At 45.7% G+C, this 14,489-nt stretch overlaps 1 protein-coding gene across 5 annotated transcripts in view; it reads right to left on the bottom strand.

The window, feature by feature from the left end:
- The window catches only part of KDM4C (lysine demethylase 4C), a 3,084,728-nt gene that overhangs the window by 254,066 nt on the left and 2,816,173 nt on the right, over positions 1-14,489 (bottom strand). The gene's annotated exons all lie outside the window — the stretch shown is intronic.

The following is a 14,489-nucleotide window of genomic DNA, read 5'->3' as shown; positions in this document are numbered from 1 at the left end:
GTGGATAAACACTGTACTACAGACTCATTAGAACGCTGGTTTCATTCTGTTGTAGACAAACCCACCAAGATTTCCTCTGGGGATACAGAGGCTCATGAAGGCAATTTAGATGGTTTGGCCAAGTGGGCTCACCAGAAATGTGGATGCATGGGAGAGAAGGCTTCTTGCAGGTGGGCACAAACTCAGGGGATTCATATCCCTTTAAGGGTAGTGTAAACTATCATTTTGCAATGTCCTGTGTGTCAATATCAGCAGTGTAAACCCATCCCTCATATTGTCCAGGACACCTTAAGAAGAGGCAAGTTGCCGGGTCAAATCTGGCAGATCGATTATGCCAATCAGTAAAAGTTGTCAGTATGCATGTACATCTGTGGACACATATACTGGTTATCTGATGGTGCTACCATGTAAGAGAGCCACACAACTGAACACCATTAAATTGTTAGATCAGATTACATTGTATTACAGTATGCCCTGGCAAATTCCGAGTGACAATGGCTCATACTTTAAAGGCAAGTTGATTCAGGAATATTGTCAGGAAAAGAACATTGAGTGGCTCTATCATGTACCATATCACCCTGAAGCGGTGGGTTTGATTGAACGCATGAATGGTTTAATGAAAGAGCAATTGCGCAAGTCAGGCAACAGCAGCCTGGCAGGCTCGGCACTCCAAAATGGCCGCCCACAATATTTCCTCTTTGTTTCCATATGAGGAAACACACCAGGGTCAGTAACCGATCCTGATTGGCTGTAAGCATTTACTTATTGGCCAATTGCAAGCCGGCAGGCGTCCAAGCTGGCCCACAGTCTAAGGCACGCTTTCAAAGGCACCATCCTGTCATGAACCTTTGGAGCCCAGGCCCACGAGTCCTGCACCTCTCCCCTGTAACATCCTGGCACCTGACAGTAAGCCCACTCCTATCCTTCTGGACTCTCAATAAGGCTGCTCTTCTTCACTCTGCAGCTGATCCTGACGCACGATAGACAATACAATCCTGATAAAGTAAGACCTACCACAGAACAGTCAATTTGAAAATGCTCTTTCGCGCTGCTCACCAGATGCACATTCTTTAGCACATATACTCTAGCCCTCCTGGCATTTGTCTTGTACGCATATGCTCTAATACGACTACATAGCCCCAAACGGCCTGATCATTCAGAAAATCTCAATGGCCATGACAACTGTTATAATTTGTGTCCAAGCCTAGCCTCTTACGGTTCAGTGTTCCACTTTGTTGCTTTTGAGTGCCTCACTGTATTAACACCCAATGTTCCACTTTGCTGCTTTTAAGTGCCTCACTGTATTAGCGTGCTTTTGAGTGCCTCACTGTATTAGCATCCAATGTTCCACTTTGCTGCTTTTAAGTGCCTCACTGTATTAGCGTCCAATGTTCCACTTTGCTGCTTTTAAGTGCCTCACTGTATTAGCGTCCAATGCTCCACGTTGCTGATCTTTAAGCGCCACACTGCACTAGCCTGGCCCTATGCTGAATGTTGTGCCTCACTGCTCTAGCCTGGCCCTATGCTGATCCTTGTGCCGCACTGCTCTAGCCTGGCCCTATACTGATTGTTGTACCTCACTGCTCTAGCCTGGCCCTATGCTGATGGTTGAGCCTCACTGCTCCAGCCTGGCCCTATGCTGATGGTTGTGCCTCACTGCTCTAGCCTGGCCCTATGCTGAATGTTGTGCCCCACTGCTCTAGCCTGGCCCTATGCTGATTGTTGTGCCTCACTGCTCTAACCTGGCCCATTGCCAATTGTTGTGCCTCACTGTACTAGCCTGGCCCTATGCTGAATGTTGTCCTCACTGCTCTAGCCTGGCCCTATGCTGAATGTTGTGCCTCACTGCTCTAGCCTGGCCCTATGCCGTCTAATGCTATACTAGGCTAGCCCTATTGTGTGCCACTCTCCCAAACGAGTCCACTTCTATACCCTACACCCGACATTCTAGGTCTTTCTCCTATACCAACGTTGGCATGACATCGCCCATACCCTGCCCCCTAGCTATCCTGATTACATTCACTGCCCTATCTACTATGGCTGCCACCCATCATTGACTCCCAACAGCCTGGGAACCATCTAACAAGACACACAGTCAGACCCAACTACTATCAGAGCCCACACCCCTAATCTGCTTGAGTCAGATCTGCCCAACCTCTCTATGAAACCTCAGACTAGAATCCAGAACACCCAAGCCATCTCGAGCCTACCCCGCCTCAGGTCACACCAAAACTGAACTTACACATGTACTACATGACCTTTCCAAATGCAAACCTATCTGCATCCAGAAGCCCTGCACCAAATCACTTGCAACTTCGCCCAACACTGACCACTCCAGCACCACCACGAAAGGATCACATAACCTCAAGGGAGGACTTATCAACGCCAGGTCCTTAATTGCCCATGCCTTTGAAATTGCAGACCTCATCACTTGCAACCAGCTCGACTTCCTAGCAGCGACAGAAACATGGTTGCACAAAGCAGCTGGTCCAGCCTTGATGCTCGCCATCCCCCCTAACTTCACCATCTTTAGAAAGGATAGAGATACCTGAAAAGGAGGCGGCATAGCCTTCATCTGTAGAGCTGACCTTACCATCAAAGAAGTAGATTTTATGTCCATGCCCTCAGCAGAACTACTTTCCCTCAAACTAGGTATCGCTGCTTCACGTACTATTACTGTGCACCTTATCTACAGACCTCCTGGCTCACTAGGGTCTTTTGAAGAAAACATAACCACTCTTCTCAATACAAATGCTAAACCAGGGACACAAATTATCCTACTTGGCGACTTCAACCTAGGATATAATGACCCCAAAGACTAATGCCTCAATCATAGCCGACACAATATTAGAAGCAGGTCTTACCATCCGTAACAACGGCCTCACACATGTCAAAGGCCGCACTCTGGATTGGGCGACAGATATTAACTGCACATCCACCATAACGGCTATTGAACCATGCGTATGGTCTGATCATCATCTGATCCTGTTGACCATCTCAGATATACCCCAATCTAAAACAACCAAACCTCTGGCATCTCCAGCCATTACCCGCTGTACAAAAACATAACAGTCGCTAATCTCCTCCCACTGATTCAGCCCATCACTAATCACTCCAACATCACCACTAATCCTAATGAACTGGTTGATCTGTATAACAACACTATCAACGCAGCTATAGACATCGTTGCGCCACTGAAACTAAGTAAATCCAAACCGCTCGCCCACCTAAATACCTGGTTCACCCCTAACCTAAAAGCCTTACGTAAAGAAAAAAGACAAGCAGAAGCTCGTTGGAAAAAAAAAACCTCCCCTCTTAACAAAAATCTCCTCACCAACCTCACTAATAACTATAAGAAACAGATCATTCAGTCTAAAAAAGAGACCTTCAATGACAGAATAAAAAAAGCAAACCCCAACACGAGGGAAATCTTCAACATCCTTAGAGAATTAGAATCACCCATCACACCTGAAGACTCCTGCACCAAATATAAAATGTGGTGCACCAACATTCAAAACGCCTTATGCAATAAAATCACTATGCTACAAGACAAAATCTCTGCCAAAAAATCTGCACTCCATAACATCGTATTCTTCACCCAAGAAGCCATCCTACAGGAACTCTCCGCCAACCAAACTAAACCCCACAACCAATTCAATTTCAGAGCTATCTCCATTGCAGAAGCAAAAAACATCATCACGTCCCTCAAACCTTCTCGCTGCCTTGGTGACACCTGCCCAGCACCTATTACCAAAGAAGCGGCTGAAGAACTAACCCCCTTCGTCACCTCCTTTATCAACTCTTCCTTCAAATCCTGCTCTGTACATACCAACCTCAAAGATGCCTGGATACTACCACTTCTAAAAAAAAACTAACCTAGACCCCAACACCCCAACTAATTACAGGCCTACGACGACAGTACCGTTCCTTGTTAAAATCCTAGATAAAGCTGCCTATTTACAGATCCAATCCTACCTGGAGATTAATAATCTACTAGTCACTAGACAATCTGGCTTCAGACCGAGACATGGAACTGAGACAGCCCTCCTTGATCTCAAAAACCAACTAGATGAGCATAAAGACAAAGGAGACACTTCTATTCTCCTACTCCTAGACCTATCAGCGGCAATCGACCTGGTAGATCACAAAGTATTGTGTAACCACCTTAAGTCGGCTGCCAACTTTTCCACCAAGGCTACAGCGTGGATAAACACTTTCCTGGACAACAGAACTATAAGAGCCTTTTCACCAAGCTCAGCCGCTGACCCAGTCCCCATCACCTGTGGGGTTCCCCAGGGATCATGCGTATCACCCACTTTGTATAATATTTTTACAAAGCCCCTCCTCGATATCTTGGATAAACTGGGTGTCTCATATACCAACTATGCTGACGACACCCATATCCTCATTCCAATCCAAGGAGATTACAACAAAGACACCACCCTGATAAACATAATCTACCAAATTATTCAAACTTGGATGGCTACACACGGATTATGTCTGAATGACGATAAAACCGATCTCTTAATCGTTGGATCCACCAGCAAATTAAACAAACTCTCCCATCTATACAAATCCTTTGCTATCGATGGTATCAATCTGGAGAATTAATGTAGCCAAGAAAGTTAAAACGCTAGGATTCTACTTAGACTCAACACTCAACCTTAAACAAACAGGCAAATGCCACAGCCTCAGCAACTAGCTACACTTTCAAGCTTATTCATGCATGCAAGCTATTCCTATCCATGGACAGCTGCATCACCATCGCACAAGCCCTTATACTATCTAAATTAGACTACTGTAACGCACTCTACCTAGGCACCAGCAAACACAACACCCATAAACTCCAAACCCTGCAAAACAACGCCCTTAGAACAGTTTTAGGCATTCCCAAAGGCCAACATATCTCTGACCACAGAAGAGCTGCTAACTGGCTGTCCATTAATGAACATATCAAACTCAAAACCCTGAACATCACACACAACTGCCTTAATAACAAAGCACCCGCTTACCTAACTGAGAAATTTACTAGGTACACCTCTGAACGTCCCATCAGAAAAGCCCAATCCAACAGCATTAGAATCCCTAACTTCAAACTGAAAAGAACCGGAGGCTCTAGCTTCCCAGTATTGGCTGCCAACCTATGGAACTCCATTCCGGACCCACTTAGAGTCATCCTCTCCTTTCACCTGTTCAAAACTAATGTCAAACTTTGGCTACAAAACCAACGACTGCTGACTCCTCTCCTATAATTGACATATCTCCTAGATACCTCTCCTCCGTCTTCTTTTACACTCTATTAACTGTATATATGTATTAATATACTGTATGCAACTTGTAAGATATGCCTGCAACTGTACATTAGAAAGATAATACAATTGTAGCATAAGTAATATAAGGCTTGAAATGTAAGATATTCATGTAACACTAACGTGCATCTGTAACATAAATTAACAATAAAATTGTGTGTTTGATGCTGTGCACATTTTGAATAATAGACTATTGACTGAGAATGAAACACCTTTGATGCGAATGTTAACACTCACATTACAGATGCAAACTAATTCATCTGAAGAGACTCTGTTATTCTGGGAGATAACGCCAGGTACTTTAGCTCCATACCGCGCAAACCCAGAATTTGCAGGGGTAGACTTGCATGCTCATCAAGAAATTCGTTTAGAAACAAGAGGTATAATAGTAATTGAAACTGGGATTGGAGTACAGATTCCACCAGAACACATGGGATTGATTGCACCTAGATCTGGATTAGCATTAAAGGGCATTAAAGGGCATCCAAGTACTAGGAGGAGTAATAGATGCTGATTACCATGGAGAAACCAAAGTCATTTTAATTAACAAGTGAGACCAAGTGCTACCTATTCACAAGGGAGACACAACTGATCGTCATACCTGTTAAATTATCCATGGTCAAAAATGGGGAGATCCTACAGTGTTAACTACTCGTGGGGACTGTGGTTTTGACTCATCAGACAGCATGGTACCGGGTGCGAAGGCGTGGGTAGAAAAACCAAGTGGCCCACCCATACCGGCGGATGTCATAGCATCAGGCAAGGACCAAGTAGTTTTAGTAATGGAGCCTGGCGAGGAGAAATGGAACTACATACCAGCAGATAAATTCTATGTAAGAGAATGATTATCAACATTGATATGTCTTTTTCAGGGTTTGCCTTGTAGAACCTGTGCCTGGCTGGTGTACTTGTAAAACTAAATGGCCTCCATTTGGAAGAGTCCAACACTGCAACAAACACAAGATGTTCTATTTGTGCAGCCAACCAATGGCAGTCTGGCGATGCTGAGGAATGATGTTTGGGAGTTGCCTGATGCCGACGCCAACCCATCAGCCACAACAGGCATGAAGAACAGAATTCACAAAGCGTTGAGAACACGCCAACTACAAGCACAAGAAACAATGACACCGGCAGTAGGAGAAATGTCTTCAGCACGGCAAAGATATACACTGATAAATGCCCAAAAGGAGAACATGTGGGCATATCTTGCACAAAAAGTTCTGAACATTTTGTATTTTTGTTTAACGGGTGTGCTCAATGCAATGGACTACATGGCTGGTATCGGTGCGAACGGCTGCTTCAATTTTGAGACAAACCTTTGGAGTTATACACAGTGACTATCTAGTGGAGGATTCTGATGTGTGACAATCGTTTTCCATCTACAAATATTGCAAATTCTGGCACGAAATAAACCAAAAATGGAAAACCCTCACTCAGATAGTGGTGATATCTGCTATAAAATGACCTGTGAACCCAAGGAGGTTGACAAATGTCAAAGCCTAAATGTTACCAAAGAGAACAACCAAACCGTGTTTGAGAAGCAATTGTGTTCATGCACTCCAAGCACATGCACCAACGTTAATAATACTATGTTTTGAAATCACAAAGTTGTGCTGCTAGTCATTTGAACCATGTAAAACTTCTGATAGAAGGGCTTTTCTCATGTGGTAACGTTACATATACTTACATTTCAGCTAACATTTTCAGAGGACCATGTGCTTTAACACGGTTGTATTTAAGGATGATTCCTGAACAAAAGTTATGTAGCTGTTTTCGGGCTCTCTTGGGAAAGAGAGAGTTTTGCTCCTTGGGGTTGCCATGGGTTACTCCGGCCGGGGGCACATGGGAACTGTCCACAGGTAAAGGCTTTGAGAGCCAGAAAGTTTCAGAAAATGCCATCATGCATTTGCGGATGGTTTATAATGGGGTGCACCAGAGCAGTCACGCAGAAAGCTTCTCTGGAAGAGTGGACACATTGCTTCCATGCCCAGTGATGCAAGAATCTCTCTGACTGTGCCTGTTGTGGGGCTCTTCAGTGCATTCCTCGTGGGCTGAGGATTTCTTTTGCAGTTGCTTCATCAGTGAAGTATATTTAAACTTTTTACATTCCTTATATGTGTAGTAATTAACCAATCATTTATTATTTTTACTGCATTTATTCATTCATGTGTGCTTTTTGTGAATAAAGGGCCATAAAGAGCCATTTTAGCTGAATGTTTGTGTACATAATTGCCCTTCAGTGTTCAAGGTTTCTTCATTTTGTGTGCTGGGGCTGTGAAATATTTTCTGTACACTTTTGAAGCTGAACAGACGAGTACCCAGTGAAAAATCCTACTACTTGTACCTAAACCTTTCAAGAACCAGGCATGAAGGCTCATACTGTTGAGGGATGGGTGTAGGATTCGTCCGTCCGAATGGGAGAGGACATCCGCTCTCTGCAGAAGGCACCAGGAAAAGATGGTCATGTCCAGCAACTCCGTGTACCACATTCTCTGGGCCTAGTCCAAAGCCGTCAATATCATTGTGGAACTGGGGGCACTGTTGAGCAGCCAGCGCATGGAGACTTGTGTCTCTCGTGGTCCGCCGGGGCCACCAATATACTGCTGTAAAAATCCTGATGATTTCAACAGAAACTAGGGGCATGGGGTCCTATTCATCCTATTCTATTGTTGTGCAAAATCAGAGCCAGGAAGACCCGGATGAAATTGCTGCGGGTGCCATACTGCAGAGTCTGCCAAAGGCTGGAATGGCTGCAGAGTTCACCAGGCCCTAGGATGTGGCAGTGCAGCGCGGTTTACGAGGCAGTGCTCTGGCCATGCAGGGAGTCTAGATGGAGAAAAGCACCGTCTGGAAGCACCCGATGGAAAGAAGAGTACGCTGGCTGCCAGCAGAGCAGCAGCAAAGCGTGCAGCTGTAAGGCGATCTGCAGGGAGGCCAGCCGATGCAGAGATATGGGCCTGCCAGCCCGCTGCGTGCCGTGGTGACTCCTGAAATACCCCCTCAGCCAGGTCGGCCGGCTGGATGAGGAGGCTGAGAGGTCTGCTGTGCCGCGGTGCCAGAGGAACACACAGTCCGGTATGGCAGGCACTGACACGGAGTGCTGGTAAGAAGGTGGAGCAGCAGTCAGGCCCAGAGGAGGTGCGAACGGCGAGCCTGGGTAAGCTGGGCAATGGGGACAAGCATTGCTTTTAAATACAGCCTTTACCCTTGCATTGGGGTGGAAGGCATACTATATGAATAAAATTACCCTGGGCACACCTCCCCCTGCCCCCTAGGGCCTCTGATGGACCAGCGATTATGGGCACCCATACACACAAGGCTGAGCAGAGAAAGTTGCCAGCACGAGGGGAAGCTGTCTGACACGCGGAGGGTTCAGCTGATAAGGTGAGGAAGTGTTGAGAGCCCAGTGAACAGAGTTGCACAGTGCTGGTGACTTGACATAGCCTGTGGTGTGTTGAGCGTGGTATGGAATGTGTGAAGGTATCAGGAAGTAGACCCAGACAACAGGTTTAAGTTTTAGCTCTCAAAGTTTTATTCACTTAAATGTGAGGATGGAGCAAGGACCAACTTGCTCTACGCCAAGGTGGAATTTCCCTCAGGAAGTCTAAATCAAAAGTCGGTCTGCGTCCAAAATCTATACTTGCCCTCACAATTAACTGCATACATTTTGTAAGGATGTCAGCATCAAAATGAATAGTGTTTGAAATAAAGTTCTGAGCTCATTCCAGCTGTTGGCTTGTAATCAGCTTCCCCAAGTTCAAAACAGTTTACAAAGTATCGTGGTTCCCTTCCTCAAGAGTTCAAATTGTCCAGCTCTTCAAAAACAACACAATTCCTTGGGGCACCTCCCAACTCTCTTGTAATCAGTACTTTTCAATGGTTCACAAAATTCTGTCTCTTGACTTTAAAATCACTTGAGCGACTGTTGCAAAACACAAACTTTGTTATAATTACTTTCATTGGCTTTTTCCAAAAGGGCACTCGGTCTAGGCGCAGTTGTCAGACCAAATGGTCCATCCATTACAGGTCACGCAATTGATACCCCTTCTCATCTGCTTTTCATCAACCAATGTCCACTGTTTTCCAGTGACATTGAAGATTATTCCTTTCATCAAGATTATACTCTTCCATCACTTTACTGTGGCTAGATTGGCCACTTTGTTACACTTTATGTACTCTTCTGGCTCTTGCCAATACAGGTTTCATCTTAACCTGCAGTTCCTTGAACAATTTAAGCTTGTGCCAATACTTGTTTCTCCGCTCAAACCTTACTTGGGATTCTTTTGGCTTTGCCAGCACTTGTATCCCAACCAATTCATTCCGTGGTATTTGCCACTTGTATCACCTTGCTTTCATTCCATTCAAACATGCTCGTAACTTGCTTTGGCTCTGTGCCGTATTCAGAAATGCTTATAATGTCTTTCAGTTTGTTCGAGATTTAAAGGCATTTGTTTCAGCACTGAAAAGTGCTTAAGGCAAGTTCCAGTGTGTTCGATATTCAAAGAATGCTTGTTTCAGGTTAAAGCAACACCCCTTTATGAGTGTTGCCTGTTTACTCTCACAATCAGACGGCAGCTCCCGTCGCCTTCATTCTGTTCCTCATCCTGCGTTCAGCTTCCAATACCTCCGCTCTTCCCTCACTGAGGTTGGAGCGAGGACTGCTCGCTCTCCTGGAGATCTGCAGTGACCGGAGTGCTTTGGCGCCCCACAGCTCCTGCTTGAGCCTGACAGCGAGTGTGTGCAGGACTTCCCAATCTTCTCTGGGCCAGCCTCGGCGTCCCTTGACCTTGCTCGACACTGCTTCAAGCACCCGTGTCTCCCGCTGCTGTCTCTCCGGTCCGCCTCTCTCCAGCCGGCTCCAAGCTCCAGCCTACTGTTTCCGTGTCTCTCTGTGCAGCCTGCATTTTTATATCCATTGGACCCGTTAAGTGACGACAGGTGAGGGTCATTTAGTTCAATTGCCTGACGGTAGTTAATGGGACATGCCTGGCTGTTCCATCTGAAAACTTCCATAGCTCTCTTTGTCTCAGTACCAGACTAGTAATTAGGGAGGTTTGCATTATCCAAATGAGATTGTGCCATCTGCGAAGGCATCATGAAGTAAGACACAGACAACAGATTCACAATTCTAAAAAATTATTTATTTTTCTTCTTCATCAGGAATGAGTAAGGCCTAACTGGCCCTATGCTAGGGTGGGATTCCCCAACCTATAGAAACTAAGGATAGTCTGTGTCATTAAGGTCAACTCAAAAGTCCGTCTGTGTCCAAAACCTATACTTGCCCTGACAACTAAAGATATACAATGTGAAGGGATGTCAGCAACAAAAGAAACAGTGTTCCAAAATAAAGTTCAGAGCTTTTTGCAGTTACTGGCTTGTTTTCAGCTTCTCCAAGTTCAAAACAGTTCCAAAAAGCCCGTAGGGTTCCCTTCCCCAAGAGTTCAACGCAGTTCACAACGTCCCAGGGTTCCCTTCCCCAATAAGTCAGCTCTTCCAGCTTCAAAACTATAATCAGTTCGAAAATCTCTTGGCTTTCAATAACAATTTCCAGTTGAACTTTGTAACCATTCAGGCTTTGCAATGGTTCATACAGATTGTTCTTTTCTTCAGTCACTTCAGCACTTGTTCTACAATACATCTGTATCTTGGTTTTTCCTTGGTTCTTTCCAAGTAGGGGTCACTCGGTCTAGGCACAGTTGTTGGACCACAAGGTACACCCATTACAGGTCATGCAACTGATAAGCCTTAGCACTTCTTTCTCTCTCTGTACCTATGTCATTGACCAACATTCAATTCTGTTTCTCCTTGATAGTCTCTTGGCTTTGCAACAACTTGTATTTCACATAACTCCTTCTGTGGTGTTTATCCTTTTCCATCACCTTTTCCATTAAGGCTTATTACCTGCTTTCTATTCTGTTCATAAGTGCTCCTTACTTTCTTTCCTTTTGTTCATAAGTGCGCATCACTGCTTTCACTTGGTTCATAAATGCTCTTCAATTCCCTTTCCTTTGCGCTCTGCTTTCATATACTTTTCATGTCTGTCCTTCAGTTCCGTATTCAATCATCCTTGTTGCATTCTTAAAAGTACTTTGCAGCTTGTTCGGTATTCAAAATTCCTCCAATTCTGTCTTCAAACATACTTATTATAAGTTTCAGTTTGTTCGGCATTTTCAAACGCCCCTTTTCCTGCCCCGGTATGAGTGTTCCCTTTCTCACACTTGTTAGGGAGAATTCTCTGTTAAGGCTAATTTCCCAAACCTAGTGAGTCCCCCAGCAGCTTTGCTGGATTTTTGGGGTTTATTTTTTTCTCCTGCTAAGAGTGAGACTCTTTTTTTCTCCCACTCTTAGACATGATTTGAGATATCCTTTGACTTTCAATGTGTTTTATGGGCTATGGAGTCTTTTACTCCATAGGCCTTCATGTGCTTTTGGTATGTGTGTTACACAGCACCCTCCGTGCCGTAACACAGGGGTGTCATAGTGACCCCCAAACATAGACTCCATACCCTGGGACTGACTACTGTCTCCCAGGGCATGTGAAGTCACCATTGGCTTTACTAGTCCTAAATTGTGAACAGAACCAGTACAAACCAGTACAAACCATCATATTGTGGGCATACTGGTAGGGGCAATTCGATTGCCCCTGGGTCTGTTGTTCGAGGGGGCACTGTCCAGTCTCCCCTGAGCGAGTTTTGGCTGGTGGCAGTGGATACTACTTTTTATATTCAGTCGCGAATATATTCCTATTAAATTTTCCCATTGTTCAAGGCTAATACTTTTCAGCATAGCCTCAAACATACCGCCGGTTGATTTAATATTAATTCACTGGTTGGTATTTTTTGCTAAAACTCGGTTCCAAAATGGTGTTTGTGTTCGCTTCTGTGACTCCAACCCAAGTCGAGCCCTTTGTTCCACTTTTTGGCGGGCTTCTCCACAGAAGCCTCCAAAAGTGGTGCCACTCTGTCTCGGTACCACAGGGCGTGTGGGAGGGGGTTTCGGCACCCTGGACTGAGTTGCCTCGGCAACTCAAGTCGCACTCTTGTGTGATTGGCCCAGTGGTGAGCCGCCCGGCTCACCACTTAGCATGTTTGAGTGACAGCTAGGACTAATGAATGAGGGTTTTCTGCATAAAAGCAGGGCTTTGGGGACTGGGACTTCAGACGTCGCAACAGGACCAAAGAATCCGAAGAGGGAGAAGCTGAGCCGACCTGCAACGACAACACCACCGGTGGAGCCCTGCTGAACTGACTCACCACTTCTTCCAACGACAGAGGAGATCTTCATCCCGAAGAGTCTTCTTCCTTTGACTAGTGGGGATAACCAGTTTGCCCGCCTTTTCACCTTCCCGGATCATCTCGTGGCCGCCTTGCCTGTGGCAAGAACCCCGGCAACCGGGATACCACGTTTTCCCACTACCGCGAATAAGGGTAGTACCTTTTTACCGGAGAACTCCACGGCTGGTTTCTTCCCTGGCAGTGCAACGACCTTCAACTTTCCTCCATGTCGAGATCATCTTTTCCTCTGGACGCCGCCGCGACTTGCACCCGCTGCCAGGAACAACTGCCCCCGCTGGAGGATCCTCTCCACTTTAAAGGTACTGTGTCCGCCTGGCCTCCCTCGCAACGGTCTGTGTGGGGTTACTCTTAAAGCCTCAACTTACCACTTGGGTTGGCCCTTAAATGGCTAACTGAACTTTTCTAAACTGAACTAATTCCTCTCTGAACCCTCTGTAAGACTCGCCAAGCCTTTTAAACTGTGTGATCTTGGGCGCATTGGTGTTCTACTCTCTCGAAGAGGGAGCCTGGCCTCTGAACTTTTTTGCTCACAGGTAGACTTTGACTTTCCTGCCTTGCTGAGTGCTTCTAAAGGATTGTGTTGTGTACTGTTCCTAATTTCTGACTTTTCCCTCCCTTTTTCTTAAACTTATTGGAGTGCCATCTTTAGTTAAGCGCTCACCTCTGTCTGTAAATAAGTGGTGTTAACTAAGACTTGTCTAATAAGGAATAAGGGATGTATATATAATAATAGTGACTGTGTTTTTGAACTTACTTATAATATTAGTGCTAGAGTGTTTCTAAGTGTGTCTTTAAATAAATAATTATATACTTGATACCAAAGCTCTGGTCAGTGTTTGCTTGTGCTACTGTATTTTGGTACCTATCTTGTATACTCTATATACTGTCTAACTCATCTTGAGAGAAGTCTGGCTGCTCAGCCACAGCTACCAGGTAAATCTGGGTGGTACAGACTGCTACCCATTGGGTTTACTGCCAACACTTGTAGTCTTAAGCCTTTTGCAGTGGTCCCTAAGGGAACTGCACAGGTTTCTGCCTAACAACACTCACAAGTGTATGGCAGCTCCTCCGGGTATCTTCTTTCTTCTGTTCGGCTTCTCCTCGCTTCGCTTGTGCTCTTTGAGAGCTTCCTTCAAACTCTGCTGCGGCAGTCTAGAGCCCTCAGTGTCCCACAGCTCCAGGCTTTGGACACACAGTGCAGGAGACTGCAGGTGTCTCGACCCTCTCGTGGCCTGTTCAAGCCCCGGCATCTCGCTCACCCTTCTGCAAACTCACAGCGTCCCTTTCCCCGGCCCCTCTCCAGCCTGCTCCAGCGCTGTAAGCCGTGTCCGTTTCTCTAGGTCTCTAGGCGGGATTCTCCTTTTCTCATGCTTCTCTCTCCTTTTATACACCTGTGGGTCTTTAACATGCAGCAGGTGTAAGTCCCATCTTAAAGGGAAATGATTGAGGGACAGTTTGTGTGTATGAAAGAGGTAAAGACTGACAACCTTTGAAGGCAGAGGGTGGGTAGGGGTCATTCTTACAAGGGAAAAGGGGATACCATGCCCCGCCCAAAGACATCCTCCTCCCAATCCCGAAGGACCCTCCACCCAGGTGATCTTCCCTTGCATATCCACCCCCAGGTATTTTTGTGGTATATTTTGTAGAGGAGAAAGGGGGAAAGGCTGACAGTAGCCTACAAAGGCTTTTGGGACAGAAGGTTAATTTTAAAGGGAATGGGGGATACCATGTCTCACCTAAGCAGGTCTTCTCTCCACTCCCCAAGATCCATCCACCCAAGTGATCCTCCCTCGCATTTCCACCCCAAGGGTCGGGTCCAAAAGCAATGGCCTTTCCCTGGCCAATTGAGAGGAGGATTCTGGGGGAAAAGAAGTGAGGATGTCCT

This window comes from Ambystoma mexicanum, chromosome 6p (assembly GCF_040938575.1).
Source record: "Ambystoma mexicanum isolate Mex_15411 chromosome 6p, UKY_AmexF1_1, whole genome shotgun sequence".
NCBI lineage: Eukaryota > Metazoa > Chordata > Amphibia > Caudata > Ambystomatidae > Ambystoma > Ambystoma mexicanum.
This window is presented reverse-complemented; position numbering and strand designations above follow the sequence as displayed.